General features: G+C 42.1%; 1 pseudogene; it reads right to left on the bottom strand.

The window, feature by feature from the left end:
• Positions 1-21,324, bottom strand: part of LOC137271825 (uncharacterized) — a 34,171-nt pseudogene extending 12,847 nt beyond the window's left edge.
• Between the last annotated feature and the right edge of the window lie 277 nt (positions 21,325-21,601).

Below are 21,601 nucleotides of genomic sequence, written 5' to 3' on the forward strand. Positions count from 1 at the left end.
TGGCACGTCATGTTCAGTACCATTGTTCGAGTCCTCACTTAAATACTATGCCCCACGCCTACCTAACGCTGGAAAATTGTCCAAAGCGGCAGAAAACCACACTTACTCGCTGTTGTTAATCCAATCTACATCCGAGAGAAATGTGATTACTGATGCTTATGCATGACTCATTTCTTTCAGACGCAGGAACCCTGGCACACTCTGGATTTGGTGTTGTGTCACTCTAAACCCTTCCACCTGGACTTTAGTACACTGGCTTTCCGAGGGTCCGATGGGATGAGCTTTTGTCTCATGGTGGCTCCATTGTGCGTCTGCTCTCCGCGTAGCCCCCTGCCGAGCGTACATGGAGTAGGTTCGGTGCTAGGGCCTGACTGTACAGTCAGGATGGTTGTTACAGCAACCCAGCTAGTTTAGGGTTGGCACACTCTGTGGCCCCAGTCTTTTCAGCACCCCCAGTAGACCCAATGCTGACTGCACTTGACTGGTAGATTAGGGGTTAGTGTAGATAGGGCCCCCTTCGTGCATGCCCGGTACGATGCTATCTATAGATAGTATAACTTAGTGTTAACCCACCATTCCGTCCTTCAATAGGTAGTTCGAGACAAAGCAAAACCCGGATGGTCACTTTGAAAGTCAGTGTACTGGCCATCTGCTGGTAAAGCATTCACTATTTCAGTTTAAAACTTAAATTAAATTTTGTTTTTCACGTCCCGATATATTTGCTTTGCATTTAAATGTAAGGGGATCGTCGAATAACCGAAAGGTTAAAGCGTTCGCTCATGACGATCCAAACAAACCTATTTCGATTTTCCATATCTGAATGATGTGTGAAGCATCTATTTGTTGTTTTTCACCGTGATATAGCTAGTATATTGCTAAAAGCGGTGTAAAAGGACACTCATGCAGTCATAGTCTGTGTGTGAAGCATAAATTATGTAAAGTGTTCTTTGCCTTTTTAAGTAGAACCGTTGCTTACGCATGCAACTGTTCCTTTCAAACAATCTTTTGAATAAACCATAACATGCAATGCATCCTTGTTTATCATGACGTCTACTGCAAAATTACAACTTGAGTTTCATATTTGAGATTTTACGTGTAGGCATATAAGTTGCATTTATGCACACAGTAAGTGCCAGCGATGTAAACTATATTCTCTTTACTGTTATGAGCAGGGATGCCATCTTCCTGGGGGCGGAAATGGACCCTGAAGTCCCCCAGAGGCAGGACGACTGCCAAGAAGATATTCCGTGGACAGAAGTGGATCAAGGTCTCTTCTGGCGGCAGGACAACGACCACAAAGCCGCCAGACTACCAGGAAGGCAAGTTCTCCAAACTATCTTTTGAAGACAACATACAATATATTCTTGTTGACAATGACGTCATGAGCAAGTTACACCTTCTGTTTCAGGTTACAGCGTTTTCCCGACCAAAAAGCACATGCTTTTAATATTTATTATCTATGTGTAAGTATCAGTGATATGAAACAATAACCTATTCGTTATCGTTACTATTAGGAACGTGGATGCCATCGTCCTGGGGGCGGAAATGGACCCTGAAGTCCCCCAGAGGCAGGACGACTGCCAAGAAGATATTCCATGGATAGACGTGAACCATGGATTCTTCGGAAGGGTGACAGAGGACCAGACAGGCAGGTGTTTTCAACTCTATTTGGAAGAAAATATTTGTTTCATATATAGTGCACACTAATTCTCTCATAGTATACAGCCATTTAGGAGTGAGTGAGTTTAGTTTTACGCCGCACTCAGCAATATTCAGCTATAAGGTGACGGTCTGTAAATAATCGAGTCTGGACAAGACAATCCAGTGATCAACAACACGAGCATCGATCTGCGCAAATGGAAACCGATGACATGTTTCAACCAAGAAGTCAGCGAGTCTGACCACCCGATCCCGTTAGTCGCCTCTTACGACCAGCATAGTCACAGCCATTTAGGTATAGATGGGAAAGGTTGATACTGGTTTCTGCATGTAAAGGGAGTGGTAGTGTAGCCTAGTTGTTCAAGTGTTGGCACGTCATGTTCAGTACCATTGTTCGAGTCCTCACTTAAATACTATGCCCCACGCCTACTTAACGCTGGAAAATTGTCCAAAGCGGCAGAAAACCACACTTACTCGCTGTTGTTAATCCAATCTACATCCGAGAGAAATGTGATTACTGATGCTTATGCATGACTCATTTCTTTCAGACGCAGGAACCCTGGCACACTCTGGATTTGGTGTTGTGTCACTCTAAACCCTTCCACCTGGACTTTAGTACACTGGCTTTCCGAGGGTCCGATGGGATGAGCTTTTGTCTCATGGTGGCTCCATTGTGCGTCTGCTCTCCGCGTAGCCCCCTGCCGAGCGTACATGGAGTAGGTTCGGTGCTAGGGCCTGACTGTACAGTCAGGATGGTTGTTACAGCAACCCAGCTAGTTTAGGGTTGGCACACTCTGTGGCCCCAGTCTTTTCAGCACCCCCAGTAGACCCAATGCTGACTGCACTTGACTGGTAGATTAGGGGTTAGTGTAGATAGGGCCCCCTTCGTGCATGCCCTGTACGATGCTATCTATAGATAGTATAACTTAGTGTTAACCCACCATTCCGTCCTTCAATAGGTAGTTCGAGACAAAGCAAGTCCCGGATGATCACTTTGAAAGTCAGTGTACTGGCCATCTGCTGGTAAAGCATTCACTATTTCAGTTTAAAACTTAAATTAAATTTTGTTTTTCACGTCCCGATATATTTGCTTTGCATTTAAATGTAAGGGGATCGTCGAATAACCGAAAGGTTAAAGCGTTCGCTCATGACGATCCAAACAACCCGATTTTGATTTCCCATATCTGAATGATGTGTGAAGCATCTATTTGTTGTTTTTCACCGTGATATAGCTAGTATATTGCTGAAAGCGGTGTAAAAAGTACACTCATGCAGTCATAATCTGTGTGTGAAGCATAAATTATGTAAAGTGTTCTTTGCCTTTTTAAGTAGAACCGTTGCTTACGCATGCAACTGTTCCTTTCAAACAATCTTTTGAATAAACCATAACATGCAATGCATCCTTGTTTATCATGACGTCTACTGCAAAATTACAACTTGAGTTTCATATTTGAGATTTTACGTGTAGGCATATAAGTTGCATTTATGCACACAGTAAGTGCCAGCGATGTAAACTATATTCTCTTTACTGTTATGAGCAGGGATGCCATCTTCCTGGGGGCAGAAATGGACCCTGAAGTCCCCCAGAGGCAGGACGACTGCCAAGAAGATATTCCGTGGACAGAAGTGGATCAAGGTCTCTTCTGGCGGCAGGACAACGACCACAAAGCCGCCAGACTACCAGGAAGGCAAGTTCTCCAAACTATCTTTTGAAGACAACATACAATATATTCTTGTTGACAATGACGTCATGAGCAAGTTACACCTTCTGTTTCAGGTTACAGCGTTTTCCCGACCAAAAAGCACATGCTTTTAATATTTATTATCTATGTAGTAAGTATCAGTGATATGAAACAATAACCTATTCGTTATCGTTACTATTAGGAACGTGGATGCCATCGTCCTGGGGGCGGAAATGGACCCTGAAGTCCCCCAGAGGCAGGACGACTGCCAAGAAGATATTCCATGGATAGACGTGAACCATGGATTCTTCGGAAGGGTGACAGAGGACCAGACAGGCAGGTGTTTTCAACTCTATTTGGAAGAAAATATTTGTTTCATATATAGTGCACACTAATTCTCTCATAGTATACAGCCATTTAGGAGTGAGTGAGTTTAGTATTACGCCGCACTCAGCAATATTCAGCTATAAGGTGACGGTCTGTAAATAATCAAGTCTGGACAAGACAATCCAGTGATCAACAACACGAGCATCGATCTGCGCAAATGGGAACCGATGACATGTTTCAACCAAGAAGTCAGCGAGTCTGACCACCCGATCCCGTTAGTCGCCTCTTACGACCAGCATAGTCACAGCCATTTAGGTATAGATGGGAAAGGTTGATACTGGTTTCTGCATGTAAAGGGAGTGGTAGTGTAGCCTAGTTGTTCAAGTGTTGGCACGTCATGTTCAGTACCATTGTTCGAGTCCTCACTTAAATACTATGCCCCACGCCTACTTAACGCTGGAAAATTGTCCAAAGCGGCAGAAAACCACACTTACTCGCTGTTGTTAATCCAATCTACATCCGAGAGAAATGTGATTACTGATGCTTATGCATGACTCATTTCTTTCAGACGCAGGAACCCTGGCACACTCTGGATTTGGTGTTGTGTCACTCCAAACCCTTCCACCTGGACTTTAGTACACTGGCTTTCCGAGGGTCCGATGGGATGAGCTTTTGTCTCATGGTGGCTCCATTGTGCGTCTGCTCTCCGCGTAGCCCCCTGCCGAGCGTACATGGAGTAGGTTCGGTGCTAGGGCCTGACTGTACAGTCAGGATGGTTGTTACAGCAACCCAGCTAGTTTAGGGTTGGCACACTCTGTGGCCCCAGTCTTTTCAGCACCCCCAGTAGACCCAATGCTGACTGCACTTGACTGGTAGATTAGGGGTTAGTGTAGATAGGGCCCCCCTCGTGCATGCCCTGTACGATGCTATCTATAGATAGTATAACTTAGTGTTAACCCACCATTCCGTCCTTCAATAGGTAGTTCGAGACAAAGCAAGTCCCGGATGGTCACTTTGAAAGTCAGTGTACTGGCCATCTGCTGGTAAAGCATTCACTATTTCAGTTTAAAGCTTAAATTAAATTTTGTTTTTCACGTCCCGACATATTTTCTTTGCATTTAAATGTAAGGGGATCGTCGAATAACCGAAAGGTTAAAGCGTTCGCTCATGACGATCCAAACAACCCGATTTTGATTTCCCATATCTGAATGATGTGTGAAGCATCTATTTGTTGTTTTTCACCGTGATATAGCTAGTATATTGCTGAAAGCGGTGTAAAAAGTACACTCATGCAGTCATAATCTGTGTGTGAAGCATAAATTATGTAAAGTGTTCTTTGCCTTTTTAAGTAGAACCGTTGCTTACGCATGCAACTGTTCCTTTCAAACAATCTTTTGAATAAACCATAACATGCAATGCATCCTTGTTTATCATGACGTCTACTGCAAAATTACAACTTGAGTTTCATATTTGAGATTTTACGTGTAGGCATATAAGTTGCATTTATGCACACAGTAAGTGCCAGCGATGTAAACTATATTCTCTTTACTGTTATGAGCAGGGATGCCATCTTCCTGGGGGCAGAAATGGACCCTGAAGTCCCCCAGAGGCAGGACGACTGCCAAGAAGATATTCCGTGGACAGAAGTGGATCAAGGTCTCTTCTGGCGGCAGGACAACGACCACAAAGCCGCCAGACTACCAGGAAGGCAAGTTCTCCAAACTATCTTTTGAAGACAACATACAATATATTCTTGTTGACAATGACGTCATGAGCAAGTTACACCTTCTGTTTCAGGTTACAGCGTTTTCCCGACCAAAAAGCACATGCTTTTAATATTTATTATCTATGTAGTAAGTATCAGTGATATGAAACAATAACCTATTCGTTATCGTTACTATTAGGAACGTGGATGCCATCGTCCTGGGGGCGGAAATGGACCCTGAAGTCCCCCAGAGGCAGGACGACTGCCAAGAAGATATTCCATGGATAGACGTGAACCATGGATTCTTCGGAAGGGTGACAGAGGACCAGACAGGCAGGTGTTTTCAACTCTATTTGGAAGAAAATATTTGTTTCATATATAGTGCACACTAATTCTCTCATAGTATACAGCCATTTAGGAGTGAGTGAGTTTAGTATTACGCCGCACTCAGCAATATTCAGCTATAAGGTGACGGTCTGTAAATAATCGAGTCTGGACAAGACAATCCAGTGATCAACAACACGAGCATCGATCTGCGCAAATGGGAACCGATGACATGTTTCAACCAAGAAGTCAGCGAGTCTGACCACCCGATCCCGTTAGTCGCCTCTTACGACCAGCATAGTCACAGCCATTTAGGTATAGATGGGAAAGGTTGATACTGGTTTCTGCATGTAAAGGGAGTGGTAGTGTAGCCTAGTTGTTCAAGTGTTGGCACGTCATGTTCAGTACCATTGTTCGAGTCCTCACTTAAATACTATGCCCCACGCCTACTTAACGCTGGAAAATTGTCCAAAGCGGCTGAAAACCACACTTACTCGCTGTTGTTAATCCAATCTACATCCGAGAGAAATGTGATTACTGATGCTTATGCATGACTCATTTCTTTCAGACGCAGGAACCCTGGCACACTCTGGATTTGGTGTTGTGTCACTCCAAACCCTTCCACCTGGACTTTAGTACACTGGCTTTCCGAGGGTCCGATGGGATGAGCTTTTGTCTCATGGTGGCTCCATTGTGCGTCTGCTCTCCGCGTAGCCCCCTGCCGAGCGTACATGGAGTAGGTTCGGTGCTAGGGCCTGACTGTACAGTCAGGATGGTTGTTACAGCAACCCAGCTAGTTTAGGGTTGGCACACTCTGTGGCCCCAGTCTTTTCAGCACCCCCAGTAGACCCAATGCTGACTGCACTTGACTGGTAGATTAGGGGTTAGTGTAGATAGGGCCCCCCTCGTGCATGCCCTGTACGATGCTATCTATAGATAGTATAACTTAGTGTTAACCCACCATTCCGTCCTTCAATAGGTAGTTCGAGACAAAGCAAGTCCCGGATGGTCACTTTGAAAGTCAGTGTACTGGCCATCTGCTGGTAAAGCATTCACTATTTCAGTTTAAAGCTTAAATTAAATTTTGTTTTTCACGTCCCGACATATTTGCTTTGCATTTAAATGTAAGGGGATCGTCGAATAACCGAAAGGTTAAAGCGTTCGCTCATGACGCTCCAAACAAACCTATTTCGATTTTCCATATCTGAATGATGTGTGGAGCCGATGTTTGTTGTTTCTCCCCGTGATATAGCTGGTATGCTGGTAAAAGCAGTGTGAAAACGACACTCATGCAGTCTTAATATGTGCTGGAAGTATAAATTATGATACAGAATACTGTTTACCTTTATTAGCAGAAGCCACTGTGTTCTTCCAAACGATCTTTTAAAGAAAACATAAAGTGCCTCTTTGTGTACAATGATGTCTACTGCCAAGTCACAACTTGATTTTCGTGTTTGAGATATGTTCTCGTGGAATCATATATTTTGCATTTATGCACACAGTACAAATGATGTAAAATATGTTTACCTTTATTATCAGGAGCGTGGATGCCATCGTCCTGGGGGCGGAAATGGACCCTGAAGTCCCCCAGAGGCAGGACGACTGCCAAGAAGATATTCCGTGGACAGAAGTGGATCAAGGATTCTTCTGGAGCAGCATGTGGATGTTTTACTGTTCGGATATTTTGTGACAATGTACTCTGCGTGTCTACTACTGTAAACCCTCCAGTAGAATAGGTAGCGTTGCATACGTTGAGGGAACACGGTTCCAGAGTTTTTTTTCTGAAAAATGTTTTTATCTCTGGTTTTACGTGTCGGGCTTCAGTTACCTTTGACCTCGTTCAAATCTCAAATTTGATCAAGATCAATTTAGACACACATTCTGCGACAACAATGTTGGTGTTTATGTTCGAGGATTTGGTACTGTTCCATGTTGGGAATGATGACATTAATAAAACATAATCCGCACAGCTGGTCCAATTGTACTTGTTTGTTTTGCTGTTTTGTTTGTGAAACTTGTGAACTCGAGAAGAATTGTTTTTGTCCATGGAAATCGGATGTGCACGACTTTATCGCCCTGTAGGAGTGCTTGTTTTTAGCCATATACTGCCATGCACTGCTAAACACCACCAACACAGAAACACATCACGAAACAAGTCCAACATTAAAACAATAGATCAATACACGGGGGTATTCTAATGTCTACAAACCAGAACTTACAATACAAAAGCCTATCAACATTACTAGGTCACATCGCACAGACCTTTAGTTCAATGTATGTACTAAACAATCTAGTGGTGTCTGTAGATGAGACAAGACATTAAATGAAAAGCTCCCACCAACATCCAACAGTCTAGAATATTACATTGCGCAAGTAAACAACCAAGTGCATGTTTGCCAATGATATTCCTTAACCAGTTGACCACGGTTGGAGCATTTGTGATGGTCAGCGTATCCCTATTCTGGTGTTCTGATGTCGAGAGATGCTGCTCCCCATGGATTGGTTGAACTGACACAGAGTAAATGCAATAAAGTCAGTATGCCATCAGAGAGAGATCTATATCAAAGCAGATAAACTGAACAAATTGTAAGCTTCTGAATGTATCAAAAGTGATTAACAGTTATCTGACAGACCATTTGAATAGCTACTACGAGAGCTTAGAGGCAGTTATCGATCGTGAAGCATAGTTTTCTAATACTTTGGATACTGCTATTTCATTAAATAGTTTAGGAACGTATAGCTTTATTAACCATAACACTGAAGTTTGTTTTTTTCTAAACTGTGTTAAACATGTGACACCAAATGAATTGTTTGTTAGTTCTCTGCTCTGTATAGGCACTAAAACTACAATGGGGGCCATCTTGGCAGCCATTTTTGAATTCTGGGTAATATGATGTTATTCCATGTAACATGTTGTCACTCTAGAAGTAAACAGGAAACAAAATCTCGTCTCAAAGACTAAGCTGTAAAACATTATATTATCACGACATGACCATACAAAAATCACCTGTTTTGTGCCCGAGTCACCACTCTAGAATATACAAGTGTCAAAAAACATAAAAAGTATCAACATTGGCCGTAAATGGACACATTCGGTGTTAATTTTTATGTAAATGTAACTGCCGAGAAGACAATTCAAAATGGAGGTCATTTTCATTATTTTCAAAAGCAAATATATGTCAAAAAAATATACACCCTTTAGCATTACACAAAAGTCACAATGACAGTGATCAGATTGATATTAGTAAAACTGTCCATGATTAACTTTGAGATGTTGTCGGCCAGCAAACCAAATGTCATGAAAATGCTCACAGACCTCCACCACATAAAATGGCCTGTGAAGACCTGAGTATTAAAAGCCTTTTCATGAGCCAAAGACATCATACTAACTGAAGATAGTGTCAAACAAACTCAGTACTGGGGAGGCTACGACATCAGATTTTTCAGCTGCCTCCTCCTGTACTACTTCAATACCCTTGGATACAGCAAAGGGGTTCACCTTTTACGGTGTCTTGTCAGGAGTCCCGATCACAAGGAAAAGCGGCCAATACTCAATCGATGCAGAAGGTCTGTGATCAGTATCAATAGGGTCAATTTCAAGTGGACATGTTGGGCTTTTGGGCGGAATTCCATAGCTGTAAGCCATGGTTAGTGTAATATGGTTCATCATCCGAGCCACCCATCCACCACGGAGTATCACAAGGACAATGCAAGCAAGTGGGTCTCCAACTTACAGCACCAAGGATACCCGGATGATCTACTCCAGCAGAAGAATTAATATTAATATTTTTAGCAGATTGGCCCATGAGCCATATTAACTACGAGGTCGAAAATATCGGGGTTCATATTTTTCATACGATGACCTAGGGGAAAATATTACTTTGTCATGGTGAGGTGTTGTCGTGAGCAATGCAAGGACGCCACGTCTCCTCTATAACGTTGCGTTCTAAATGAGGCCATTGTGGGTAACCAGCCCATGTTTGAAAGTTGAGTTTGGTAATAGATAGGCTCACTCGTGCCTAAATATCTGTATATCCCTCGCTTCCGTTCGGGGAATACCAACATTCCAATTTGTGTCGTAAACATAGTTTCACATTAATTAGCAACAGCCTTAACAATAATAAGCGTATTGTATCGTGCTTACGTCAACTTTCAGGATGTATTGCACTCTGTAGACAGGTGTAAGTTGTGGTAAGTTGTCAAAGTTAGATGTAAATGGAAAATTAATGTCAGTTATATATTCATTGATCAGAATGTGTAATTTATATAAATATTATTGACATTTGCACTCTGCTGTATTACCTATGTAAAGCTATCCCGCACATCTTCGGGAAATATTTATCTAAATTCCGACGTAACTCAACTATAGAAACAGCATGCTGAAATAACAGAAAGAAACTATGTTTTTTTGTGAAGACGACATTGAAGACGAGTTGCATTATTATATTTGTATGTCGCTATTTTCTTAATTACAGAAAACTGTACATAAAACCATATTACTACAGATGCCATATTACTAACATATAAAACCATATTAGTACAATGCATAAACGCATTCAACTTGTAAGTGTTAGAAATGTAAAACAGTTGTGTAATTTAGGTGAATATTTGTATAAAGCTTCTTGTCTCAGAAATGAAATGATGCTAAATAATAAGGTACTTTCTGTACATTCTATATTATAATCAATGTTTCGTCATCCACCTGTGCCAACTTTCGTCTTTGTAGGCACCACTGATTGTCTGTAAAGGTAAATTATGAATCTCAATCTGACATGGGCACTCATACAATGGTATAATACATCACTTCATATAATGGTATAATACATCACTTCATATAATGGTATAATACATCACCTGAATCATCCAAACGTTCATCGATAGGTAGGGGTGGCCATTCTTCACTGAGTCGTGTTTGCATTATCCCAAGATTGATACTAAATGTGATTTCAGACACGTGTAAGGAGGAACCATTGTTATACCATTCAGTAAGTTAGACTGGTTTAACGGAATGGAATCGATGACGAAAAAAACAGATTGGAATAGGCAAGGCAGGATGAATGGCGTCTTTAACACGAGCCGAACCTAAGTATGGGAAATTGACGGAGGCTGTTTTGGAAATAACACTATGCAATTTGTGTCAGCGGTTTCTGGAAAGGAAATTAAGAGTTACTGGAGAAGCGATAGATTTAATACCTTTCAAATACACGACAAGTTGTACCACGGGGCGTTAAGATCAGATATGATTTCATTCCGACTTTAAACACGTTTTCTTTCAACATAACGGTTCCGGTGACTTTTATTTTCTATGCAGTCATTCTTGTGAATTGGTGGATGTTTTGGTGTACTCATGTATGCGTGTGGCGGTGCGCCATACATTTGTGGATGTGATGGTGGTGGCTCATATATACCGATGGTGGTGCCCAGTGCATTGGTGGATGTTGTGGTGTGCTGATGTATGCCGGTGGCGGTGTCCTATACTTTGGTGGATGTTGTGGTGCACTGAGGTATCCAGGTGCCGGTGTACTATCCATTGGTGGATGTGATGGTGGTGTCTCATGTATGCCTGTGGTGGTGGACCATGCATTGGTGGATGTTGTACTATACTCATGTATGCCGGTGGTGGTGCCCCATGCATTGGTGGATGTTGTGGTGTACTCATGTATGCCAGTGGTGGGGCGCCATGCATTGGTGGATGTGATGGTGGTGTCTCATGTATGAGGGTGCTGGTGCCCCATGCATTGGTGGATGTTGTGGTGTACTCATGTATGCTGGTGGCGGTGAACGATGGATTGGTGGATGTTGTGGTGTAATCCTGTATATCGGTGGCGGTGTGCCATGCATTGGTGGATGTTGTCGTGTACTCATGTATGCCGGTGGCGTTGTGCCATGCATTGGTAGATGTGATGATGGTGACTCATGTATGCCTTTGGTGGTGTCCCATGCATTGGTGGATGTTGCGGTGTACTCATGCATGCCGGTGGCAGTGCCCCATGCATTGGTGGATGTTGTGGTGTGCTCATATATGCCGGTGGTGGTGCGCCATGCATTGGTATATGTGATGGTGGTGTCTCTTGTATGAGGGTGCTGGTGCGCCATGCATTAGTGGATGTTGTGGTGTACTCATGTATGTCGCTGGCGGTGTACCATGCATTAGTGGATGTTGTGGTGTACTGATGTATGCCAGTGGTGGGGCGCCATGCATTGGTGGATCTTGTGGTGTCCCATGTAGTGCCGGTGGCGGTGTGCCATGCATTAGTGGATGTTGTGGTGTACTCATGTATGTCGCTGGCGGTGTACCATGCATTAGTGGATGTTGTGGTGTACTCATGTATGTCGCTGGCGGTGTACCATGCATTAGTGGATGTTGTGGTGTACTCATGTATGCCGGTGGCGTTGTGCCATGCATTGGTAGATGTGATGGTGGTGACTCATGTATGCCTTTGGTGGTGTCCCATGCATTGGTGGATGTTGCGGTGTACTCATGCATGCCGGTGGCAGTGCCCCATGCATTGGTGGATGTTGTGGTGTGCTCATATATGCCGGTGGTGGTGCGCTATGCATTGGTAGATGTGATGGTGGTGTCTCTTGTATGAGGGTGCTGGTGCGCCATGCATTAGTGGATGTTGTGGTGTACTCATGTATGTCGCTGGCGGTGTACCATGCATTAGTGGATGTTGTGGTGTACTGATGTATGCCAGTGGTGGGGCGCCATGCATTGGTGGATCTTGTGGTGTCCCATGTAGTGCCGGTGGCGGTGTGCCATGCATTAGTGGATGTTGTGGTGTACTCATGTATGTCGCTGGCGGTGTACCATGCATTAGTGGATGTTGTGGTGTACTGATGTATGCCAGTGGTGGGGCGCCATGCATTGGTGGATCTTGTGGTGTCCCATGTAGTGCCGGTGGCGGTGTGCCATGCATTAGTGGATGTTGTGGTGTACTCATGTATGTCGCTGGCGGTGCACCATGCATTGGTGGATGTTGTAGTGTACTGATGTATGCCAGTGGTGGGGCGCCATGCATTGGTGGATCTTGTGGTGTCCCATGTAGTGCCGGTGGCGGTGTGCCATGCATTAGTGGATGTTGTGGTGTACTCATGTATGTCGCTGGCGGTGTACCATGCATTAGTGGATGTTGTGGTGTACTGATGTATGCCAGTGGTGGGGCGCCATGCATTGGTGGATCTTGTGGTGTCCCATGTAGTGCCGGTGGCGGTGTGCCATGCATTAGTGGATGTTGTGGTGTACTCATGTATGTCGCTGGCGGTGCACCATGCATTAGTTGATGTTGTAGTGTACTCATGTATGCCAGTGGTGGTGCGCCATGCATTTTGAATGTGGTGGTGGTGTCTCATGTATGAGGGTGTTGGTGCCCCATGCCTTGGTGGATGTTTTGGTGTACTCACGTATGCCGTTGGTGGTGCGCCATGCTTTGGTGGATGTTGTAGTGTACTCCTGTATGCCGGTGGTGGTGTACCATGCATTGGTGTATGTGATGGTGGTGTACTCATGTATGCTGGTGGCGGTGAACGATGGATTGGTGGATGTTGTGGTGTAATCCTGTATATCGGTGGCGGTGTGCCATGCATTGGTGGATGTTGTCGTGTACTCATGTATGCCGGTGGCGTTGTGCCATGCATTGGTAGATGTGATGATGGTGACTCATGTATGCCTTTGGTGGTGTCCCATGCATTGGTGGATGTTGCGGTGTACTCATGCATGCCGGTGGCAGTGCGCCATGCTTTGGTGGATGTTGTAGTGTACTCCTGTATGCCGGTGGTGGTGTACCATGCATTGGTGTATGTGATGGTGGTGTGTCATGTATGCCGGTGGCGGTGTGCCATGCATTGGTGGATGTTGTGGTGTACTCATGTATGTCGGTGGTGGTGCGCCATGCATTGGTGGATATGATGGTGCTGTCTCATGTTTGAGGGTGGTGGTGCTCCATGAATTAGTGGATGTGATGGTGGTGTCTCATGTATGCTGTTGGCGGTGGACGATGCATTGGTGGATGTTGTGGTGTACTCATGTATGCCGGTGGCTTTGACCAATGCTTTGGTGGATGTTGTGGTGTCCTCATGTATGCCGCTGGTGGTGCGCCATGCATTGGTGGATGTTGTGGTGTACTCCTGTATGTCGGTGGCGGTGCGCCATGCATTGGTGGATGTTGTGGTGTCCTCATGTATGCTGGTGGCGGTGAACGATGGATTGGTGGATGTTGTGGTGTACTCCTGTATGTCGGTGGCGGTGCGCCATGCATTGGTGGATGTTGTCGTGTACTCATGTATGCCTGCCAATGTGACATATTTATTCATGAAAACTGAAGGAATAAGCCATATTTTGTGTAGTCCATTTGTGCTTTATATCAATGCAACTGCGTCTGGTGCGTGAAAACATGAAAGTTCATGTGTACGGCCAGCATTGATCCATATACCAAATACTTGTGCCTGTTAAAACAGATGTCTTGCTTTTGTTCGAGGTCATCATCCCAAGCTCATTCCGATGATTTTACCACTCTACTCCATGGGAACTATATGCATTCTCTAAATAACACCTGTCATTAGACCTTTTATGTTGGTGCTCATTGACGGTGTTATGCAGTTGGCGTATTCAAGAAATCTCATAAACATGTCAATAGATAATTGGTTGTGATGTCAGTACGTGTGGATTGGAGCAAGTAGTCCAATGAATTAATAAAAATCATTGTGTAACAAGATTTATATAATCATTTACAAGAATTATGTTACAGAATATTTAAATGGTGCGTGCCGGTCTATCATTTGTTTGTTTATGTTCGGCGTACATAAATTTTTAATTTATTATTCATACATAAAACATAACTTACATAACTGTACAATCTGCTTTGCATTTGGTGACTTTCGTGAATATAAGAAATTCTTAAAGTGCTACACAATCATACATCATCAGTGTCTACAGTGATAGTTCACTTCATACACAACTGACCCAACAAGATGGGAAAAAACTTTTCCATACTCTGTTATGGTCTTCCTTTCTACTTGAAGATGTTTTTTTGTCTTAGGTCTATGGTTACTTCGGTGAGCATCCACAATTGACGTATTTTGGGTTCCCATATCACACGTCATTATATGGATGGAATAGTGACTTTAATAGATATATCCTTTTCAAAATCGCTAAGGCATTTCAAAATCAAATTTAACACAAATATATTTTAAAAACTAAATTGATTGTTTATTCCGTTGTAAATGTTTGTAACGTTTTCAGACTATATATTCTTATACGATGGTGTATTAGCAGTAATTCGACTTTATTTAAGACTTTAGTTGTAATATCTGCTAGTCATTTTGTTAGGTTTTTCAAAATGCTAATTGCATTTTCCCCATGAATTTACTTTCACAGACAACTGTGAGGCAGGGTCTACGGAATGCTGAGTCTGTAGAAGGAATGACCCTAAATCCACAACAGACGTAAGAATATACTTTAATATGATTTAAATACAGTAACTGCAAGAGTTTCAATGCATTAAACCATTCAACAAGTAAAACTTCAGGTGTTTCTACAATACCCTCGACATGAATTTATCTTCATTGTGCTGACAATAAATTTAGAATTGTATTTTTTTAGGTTGGAAACAGGACACAATAAGGACGCTAAGGCAGCTCTCCCTGTTATTCCGCACGCTGAGTTTCAAGGTATTGCAGTTCTGCTTAATGCTCTGTCCTCTATGCATCAGTGCACAACAAAAAATGAGCACAACCCGCTGTCATATAAATAAGAATGCTCATTTCTTGTGCTCCAAACAGTAAAATTATGTAACAAAATGTGATGTTCATGGGCGATTTTGTTCAACCGTTTGAATCGGGTGCATGTGTTTGGTGACGACTTCTTGCTATAATTCTGTAATCACTCTATAATATACGTCAGTTTTATTGAAACATAAAGTTTCTGTCAGGGTATTGTATTTTGTTTGTTGCAGTGGCTCTGACAAGATGTTTGCAGACAAAAAAGGAAAGAAAAACAACCAAAACAAACACAATGATATCATGAGAAGAAGTTCCAGAAAAACTACAGTAAGTAGACATGAAAACCAATTTCAGTAGCTTTCGGGAATCAAGAATTAGATGAAAATTTTTTAAGAGGATGCACTACATAACTTGGCTTACCATTAATTAGAAAGGAAGAAGGCATGTTAATTGATGAATCTTAACTGAGATGATATCAATTAACAAGGCATTAGGCCTTGATAATTAATGACCCCTTACTGACATGACTTGCTCATCAATGAACAAGGGATTAGGCCTTGTTATGTGTTGAGGCTTTGTTTAAGCCTGGGAGATACAGTAACAATCACCCCACAGTATTAATCCGTGTGATCTTTCAAAGGAGAAAAAAGGTTGTACCATACAACACCTGTGTTCTAATGCACTAAATACACAAGTATCAATAATACCTGCTATGAGATAATGAGAATAACCATTGATTCTATTTTCACATTGGTTTACCATTCACTTAATGCAAGTATAATCATATTGACTGTTTTCTTCAGAAATCGAGTCAAAGGGATGCAACAGGCAGACCTCCCCAGCCATAAGAAAGCAAAATATGAACAAGTATTAAAGAATGCACAACTACAATGCTATCCCATTGTTTTTGATTGTATATTTGATAATAATGTGTCACATATTTTCCGTAAATTTGTAAATGGAATGTTTTTGTATGAAATTTAATCTTCCTCTTGTTATAACCTGTAAATAAACATCTAGTGTAAGCTTGACACTGTCTATTTGTTTTGGGATAATTTAATTTGCATGAAAGACGGGAGTATTATAAACGTGAAACAAATTCCGCATTAAAGAATACCATTTCCATCAACAGTGCAGTATTGACCATGGAGCACTATCAAGCGAACATCAAATTTATTACAATGTTATGGTATGCTAAATTCCTTGTTCACGCGTCATAAACCAAATTCAGCATATTACAACTTTCACCACCTAAACAACCCACTCCTCGGCGCATTATCGCGATGATGTCACTGCAAGATGTCAAACCAGCCTACAACTCCTCAGAAACAATTTCAAAATGTTTTTTTATCCAATTTTTTATCCAATAAAGATGTAGCAGAGTAGCGAGGGAAATGGAAGCAGTGTGACTCGCCACACCTCAAATATGGTTCCTATGCCATGTGAATAAACTGACAATGCACAAAGTCGAACGAAGGCCATTCTGTGTTTTTACAGGCACAAGGTGGATAAGAAGGTACTAGTATCTGGCGTTACCGCTATTGATCACGAGATAAAAAAAACCCCAAAACATATGAAATATCAACATGTCAAATATTCCACCACTATAAGTATTAGTAACATATATTCCATTATATCAGTTCTGCTGTTTGTAAGAAAATAATAAAATTACAAGCATACAATGGCGATTCAGAAGTGCAATATGTTGTACCAGGGAGCCTATATAGAGTATTGTAGAGTATCCCTGGTTGTACTTGGACTTTCGTCCCTCGTAAGGAAGCCCGCGAGAGACCAAACCCAGTCATAGAAGTGTAACGACGGCTACCGATTGTCTGCTTCATTTGCTGATACGCCGAGGGCTCACAAGGTGGGGCCCATAGTGTGTTCAGAAAGATGATGTGTTTGATGGGCATTTTAAAGTATGGCGAGTCACAAGAAAGTAAGATTCTTTATGGATAACAACTTTTTGTATTGTATATGACGCGTCGTTTCACTATGGATTGATATACCGTTGTCAAACAAAATCATATACACTATCCATAAAGAATGTATGTAGAGATGTTGGGTTTTGTAAACCCATCTCTGAATTTGCGTTCGATCCAATCAAAAATCATCTCAGTAGAGATGGTGAACGACTGGAAACTGTAATTCGTCCAAGTACAAAGCAGGACTTGAAAATGACAAGCGTTTGCACCCGTTTCCGTGAGATCCAGTCATCCGAGAAAAACGGATGTAGTTTCTTTGCAACCCGTAGACATAAAAAACATGTCATATGTATAAGTATCACACCTGCTTAATTACATAATGTGGCTGAGACAGGACTCGGATGCATGAGTCATCAATCAATTTATTTTGTTTATGGCGTATAGCCTGATAAGTGTTAAGTTTAAATTGCATGTGGTCAATGATTGAAGCTGTGTATTGCATATTGTCTTTAGCAGACAGGCAGCCATACATATAGGTGTCAATAAACCAGACATTAAGCTTTCTCTGTGACAGAGGCTTCTTCTTACAATCAACATGTTTTTTATGTAACGAGTAGATTATCTACTTGTTTGTGTACACAACCAAGATAAGACTACTGCTCACGATCTCATACTCCGGGCATGCATACTGTTTCAAGCTCCGTGAACCTATTCACTGCGCATGCGGTATGGGCGCAGCGCAGCACAACTGTTGAAACAACTTCTTCCCCCAGAGCTGGGGGAAATTTAGTGAATCGCTTGTACTCCGAATTCGCGGGTTTTTTCCATCGCGTGTTTTTTCTTTATAGGTTGAATTGGCATTTTTATGATTTGTTTCGGTAACTGCATACCAAAAGGTATCAGAATCTGCAAAGTTGTGTTTTCCTTTTTCATGTGACCTTTTAGAAAGTTTCGTTCCATGATATAACCTATCAAAATAATACAACATATCAATAATGCCCTATGTTCCAGGGTGGGCAGTTCTGTCTGGAGGTCTTGATTTTTCTTTTTCTTTTCGAGCAGTGTCTGGCCAGCACTATGTTGCACCATGTTCAGTTTATTAATTTGCGTCTCCTGTCCAACATGAAATTTATCATTTCGAAAACGTTGGGATGGGCTTTTCCAACAAGTTACTTTAACCTCCCATGCCAACCTCCAACCTGTTATTTGTCCAGGGCACATTTCTGTCATGGGCTTCCATTCCTGAAGGTTGTAGTTTAGTTATGTTAAATATAGCAGTATGTGTTAACTGCAACTAGCCCATGTACAACAGGTGTAGTCCCACGAAGCCTAAAATTATTCAGTTGGCTTATGGGACTTCATGCCTCAATGATTTTATGGGGTTATGGTGGATTGTTGCTTGGCTGACCACAGAAAGGAAGAATCAACAGAAACAACAAAAATCAAATATGATTGTGAAATATTTCAAAAGGTGACCTATCCCATCTGTATCACTGGTACTATTGGTAAAAGTTAGATCGACCACATGATTCATAGCAACATATACTGTCATGTGTTATGTTATCACAACACAATCTCTATCATTTAGCATATTATCAGAGGTGACAAGGTGATATTGTTTATGGTTATTGTTATTCACTGTTCTCAAACACAAAATAGGTGGGATACTGAGTCGGAACTCTTTTCTAAACAGCTTGCGCATAGTGAAAGACACACCCATGCATCTTCACTCCACCGAACACTGTAGTAAGAGCATCAGCATCCTACCCCTAACAGAGTGACCCCTGTCCACTGAACAGTGGTCTGTCCCACTCTTATTTCACGCCCCAATTACCTCATTAATTATGTCGAGGGGTCAAACTGTAATTAGCCTTTGGGATTTATTAGGTGTGAATTTCAGGCCTTGCAGACCGTTTTACCATCACCCACCAGTTATCTCCCCTTGTGGATCAAATTGTAAATGTCTTGTAAACATCATCTTTCCAAAATAGTAAATGTCTTGTAAACATCATCTCTGCAAACGATTTACAAGCTTGTAAAGGTGAACTTTTTCCAGTGAATTACTACAACGCCCCTATGTATTGTACCATACTGTGGTATGTCACCAAGTGTTTTGAATAGATATTCTTTGTATGTTCTTTATCAATGTGGCTGTCGTTAATGGACAACTGTTCCTTATTATGGGAACATGATTTTTATTTTGTCAACATCCAAATATGACCAGCTCAATGCTACTAAACATTTCAAATAAATATCTTTCAAGTGAGACAGTATCGTTTATTTTATGTTTAAAAAAAGGAAGATTGTTTTACAAGAGGGATGCTTTCAACTTTCCAAATGTCACCTTTTCCCATGCTTCACAAAAGTTCTTTCTTCAAAAAAGAGTATTGTACGATTGTTCCTCTTAAATATCAGCGATACAACTTAAGCATCTCGGTAAAAGTTTCAAAGGGTTTTATGGAAGTCATGTGTAGCGCATTATGAAAATGATATTCGATGCCCTATTTGTACGGAAACAGATGGGACCATTCTGAACAATCGACTTGCCCTTGCATGTGTTTGTGACCGGTTAATTGTGGTCCAGGTGGCATTGCTTTGCTAAAAATAACCCTGTGCATCTGATATGATAAAACGGGTAGTGGAATATTTTCGATGCTTACGTCGGTCGCAGCCACCGTCGTTGATGGAGAATTGTAGCCAACCTTGCAATCGCAGGGACCAGCGTTGCAGGCGCTGATGGGTGTTTTGCAATCAGCGTCGGTGACACATGGGTAGCCGATGTATCCAATGGCTGAAGAGGAAAGATGCTTTGAAAACAGACTTGCTATGGAGTGAGTGAATGAAAGTTGAAGTCACTTGAACTGTGTCTCACATACATGTGGGCGTGTCCATTTGATAGAGAGACAAACTTCATCTCAGTTGTGGACGGTGGGGTAGCCTAGTGGTTAAGGCGTCCGCTCGTCAAGCAGAAGATTCAAGTTCGATTCCAACATGTTCCCAATATCTGACGCCCGTTTCCCATACGTGATGTTGCTAGAATATTGCTAAAAGCCAAACGTCAAACTAAACCCACTCACTCACTCATCTACATCGAATTCGTGAAATCAACAAGCAGTGATTTTGTACGAACAGCATTATTTACACCCTTACATAACACGATTGCAGCGCTAAACAATAAACAAATATTTAACGCAACGTTGGTATAGAAAACCTGCTATTTGAATATTCGAATCATGAGTGATGAAGACCGTAACATATATATCGCACGATTTCATGCTCACGGTGCTGGTATTTAGTTTCTCGATCAATGGACGTCACTCGCAACAGACGCACTGAGCTATTACGGATTTCCCTAATCCTTACATGGTACCCATTCACAGCTGGCTGAACTGGGACACATAGTCACGGAACTTTGACAAAGTTTATGGCACGCTAAAATACCCACAACTTGGTGCTAATGGCACCCGTGTACTTTAAAAGAACTTGTTTCTGTGCAGTTGGAGTAAGCAGTAACTAAATTTCAGGACTAAGAAAAAGCATCCAGTATGACGAAACATACGTGGGTTGTCAGTTGGGTTAACCCAATACCGTCCTTAAATGCATATAAAAGCACAGGTTAAAACATTTATCCTATGTCACTCATAAATACATAGCATAAACTCGTACTGCTTAAAAACTCACAGTTGGAAATATAGAACAAACATGTTCCAGGCGTATACTGGGGCTTCGCTGGAGAAACCTGCACCGAGCAGACGACATTTGTTGTCCGCCATGTTGAACGTGAAGCTGACACAGCGCTGGTCTCGGATATTGTACAGCAGACAGAATGCCTTACTGTACGGAGCAGGAAGCGGGACACCAGTCGGTTTTTGAAGTTGTCCTGGCATATTGCATACTCCGCTATGACAGTCAGGCTGACAGATGGGTTAAAGAGCGTGGGAATGGTGATGGGAAGAAGAAAGGAAATGAGGTATCCAGGCATTGTCTTCATGTACGAAAAGAACGATATTTGAAACAGAATCTTACTTTCAGAGTGTTGCTGTGTAAAACTGAAAACATAAATCGAAAAATCACCTTGTACTGCTTTGACGATCGAAAAGTGCTGTCAGAACTTCTTTGAGGACCAGAAATTTTCTTTCAGTACTGCTTTGACGATTAGAAACGTCGCGTCAGAACTGCTCTGATGATCAGAAACGTCCTGTCAGAACTGCTCAGGCGATCAGAAACGTCCAAATAGCTTGAATATTGCTGAGTGCTAT

The sequence above is a fragment of the Haliotis asinina genome, chromosome 2 (assembly GCF_037392515.1).
Source record: "Haliotis asinina isolate JCU_RB_2024 chromosome 2, JCU_Hal_asi_v2, whole genome shotgun sequence".
Lineage (NCBI taxonomy): Eukaryota > Metazoa > Mollusca > Gastropoda > Lepetellida > Haliotidae > Haliotis > Haliotis asinina.